Here is a 3,299-nt window from a genome sequence, read left to right as displayed (position 1 = left end):
TAATCAGGATGATCACAGTCCAGTTCATGGTGCTCCCAGGCAGGCTAAACAGATCCCAGTTCCTTTTCTTCCTATAACATTAGCCCCTCGCAAACTGACTTCAGGAAGGCAAAAAGGTCGATAGCATCGGAGTTCCTGCACCAATATCTCTTTACTGGTAGAGCCTGATTGGCTTGGTAGGAGCTGTCTGACCTAGCATCACTTTCCTGCTGCCCTGAATGACGGGATCGCCAATGATTGTTCTGCCGAAGAACTTACCGACACATAGAAAAATATACTTGTCTACCTCTGTGGCCTTGGGCAAGCCACTTCACTTCTTCGTGCCTCAGTTACCTCATCTGTAAAATGGGGTTTGAGATTGCGAGCCCCACATGGCATAGGGACTGCGTCCAACCCGATTCGCCTATATCCACTCCAGGACTTAACACGGTGCCTGACACGTGAGAAGTGCTTAATAAATACCATTATTATAATTATTATTACAGGTAGGACTGCTCCCTTTAGTGCAGCCTCTTCTGAGCCAGAGAGATACCCAGGGCAGAAGACGAAAACCAGGTGCATAACCCTTCCTTAAATACGATTAAGTAAAGCATCCCAGTGAGCCTGCTGCCTTCCCAGCAGTCTAGAAACTGAGAGGAGTCTTTGGATGGAGAAAGGTGGGATGGGAGTGTGGAAGTCAGAAGGACCTGGGTTCTAATCTTGGCTCTGCCACTTGTCTGCTGTGTGACCCTGGGCAAATCACTACACTTCTCTGTGCCTCAATTACCTTATCTGTAAAATGGGGATTGAAACTGTGAGCCCCACCTGGGACAGGGACTGTGTCCAACCTGATTTACTTGTAACTACCCCAGCGCTTAGTACAGTGCCTAGCACATAATATTCATTCATTCAGTAGTATTTACTGAGCGTTTACTATGTGCAGAGCACTGTACTAAGCACTGGGAATGTACAATTCGGCAACAGATAGAGACAATCCCTGCCCCTTGACGGGCTTACAGTCTAATCGAGTCTAAGTAAGTGTTTAATAAATACCATTATCATTATTATTATTACGAGGTCCATTTCTGAGAGCCGGCAGGACACCCAATTTACCAAATTGGTTTTCTCTAATTGTAGAGCTAAGTTTTTCCCTCCAATCACAAGCCAGCTAAGAATTAAGTATCTCTTAATGACGGAGGTGTCCATCATGGCACAGTGCACAATTTAGAGATCGGTAGTGGAGCTTAGAAAACAACTGCTTGTTCAATAAATCGGTGATTTGATTTTAATCAGCGATAACCCCAAGAGCTCGGAAGCCTGGCTGGAGAGAGTGATGCTTTGGAGTGTTTATTTACCTATTGCTTCTTCCCTTTCCCTCCTTACTCGTCCCTGATAGTTTCTCTCCCCTGCCACCCCCTGCTGTTTATTTATTTGCTTTTCAATTTCTCAGCCCGAGCCCTGCAAGTTGCACTGACAACACTGGGCTGCTGAACTGGGGAGCCTCCTTAATCCCTTCTCTACCATTTCGGCGGACATCCTGCCTTGAGGAGGTGAGGGGCCCTGGATATCTAATCATTCTCTCAAGATCAGCCCCTCACTGTGAGTCACCTCATCTCCCCATGGCGGCATATGCCTTGAATGCAGAAGTGGATGGTAAAGTCTGTCAACTGCTGAGAACCGCTTAAGCACACATGCGTGCCAGGCACATTGATTTCAATTTGTTCCTTTCTTTTATTCTGTTTGGCTAAGGCTGCAGCTATCCCAGGCAGCTTCTCCCAGGATGATATCACACGGGGCTGGAATTTGTGCCGTGATCTTGGATCTTGGATCGGGTGGATAAGGATCGGATCTAATTCCCTATTTCCCTCTCTTTTGTATCATTGTGAGGTATGGCCATTCCCAAGGACAACCTCCTCACCACCTTTCCACTACCCTCTGCCCTCCATATTACAGATGAACAAACTGAGGCAGAGGATGTCACCCATTGTCCAGATGAGCAAACTGAGGCAGGGGAAAAGGCAAAGACTCCCTCAAAGTCACGTGAAAGGAATGAATCAGGGGCTCTTGGCTGCCAACCTCCATGCTCCATTTCTAGTAGGGCCACCTGCCATTGCCACTCATAATAATAATGATGGCATTTGTTAAGTGCTTACTATGTGCCAAGCACTGTTCTAAGCAATGGGCTAGATACAAGGTAATCAGGTTGTTCCACATGGGGCTCACAGTTTTAATCCCCATTTTACAGGTGAGGTCACTGAGGCACAGAGAAGTTAAATGACTTGCCCAAAGTCACGCAGCTGACAAGTAGAGGAGCTGGGATTAGAATCCACGACCTCTGACTCCCAAGCCTGAGCTCTTTCCACTAAGCCATGCTGCTTCTCAATAACGGCATTTGTTAAGTGCTTACTATATAGGCCAAGCACTGTTCTAAGCACTGGGGTAGATACAAGGAGATCAGGTTGCCCCATACCGGGCAGCAGTGTACGGGGAAGTCGATAATGTATTTACCGCTGTTTCTAGTATGAATCTATATTGAGAGCGGCACGGTCAGACAGATGAGACCCAGAAAGTCCTGACTGATAGCCCTAGACTAGCTCAGCTTTGATTCAAAAATTGGTTTGGGAGTATGTTTGGAGTTGGCACTACTAGGCAACTCATTCTCTTCTCTCAGAAGAGCAGCATTCCTCCAAGGAAAACCTCAAGTGTTGGCTTCCTGTCAACACATCCAAGAGAAGATCACGATGCTCCCTCAAATCTGTCTACTGGCCTGAGTAGCAGTTGTGATTGTATTTACTGAGCACTTACTGGATGCAAATACCTTTACCAAGCACTGGGAAAGTCTGAGAGAACCACAAGATGAATTACCTGCCCATAAGGAGATCAATCAATCGATCAATCAATCAGCAGAATTTATTGAGTGCTTACTGCACTGTACTCAACAGTTGGGAGAATGCAATAGGTGGTTGACACAATCCCTGCCCTCAAGGAATTTACAATCTATCTTACACCCTAATGGTCTTTTGTAGGTCCAGGCTGTGAAGCAACTGTAGACAGGGGCAAGTACAGAACAAAGGCTAAAGATGTCATTGTCTTCGCTTGTTACGATTCCTTGGAAACTTCATGACTCTATCTCATTTGGGGGCTTGTATCCAGGCAGAACTTCACTTTCCTATTGTGTGACCTTGGACAAGTCATTTAACTTCTCTGTGCCTTGGTTCCCTCATCTGTAAAATGAAGAGTAAATATCTGTTCTTCCTCCATTTTAGACTGTGAGCCCCATCTGGGACAGTGACTCTGTCTGATCTGATTGCACGGTATCT

The sequence above is a fragment of the Ornithorhynchus anatinus genome, chromosome 9 (assembly GCF_004115215.2).
Source record: "Ornithorhynchus anatinus isolate Pmale09 chromosome 9, mOrnAna1.pri.v4, whole genome shotgun sequence".
Lineage (NCBI taxonomy): Eukaryota > Metazoa > Chordata > Mammalia > Monotremata > Ornithorhynchidae > Ornithorhynchus > Ornithorhynchus anatinus.
Note: the sequence above shows the minus strand (reverse complement) of the source record.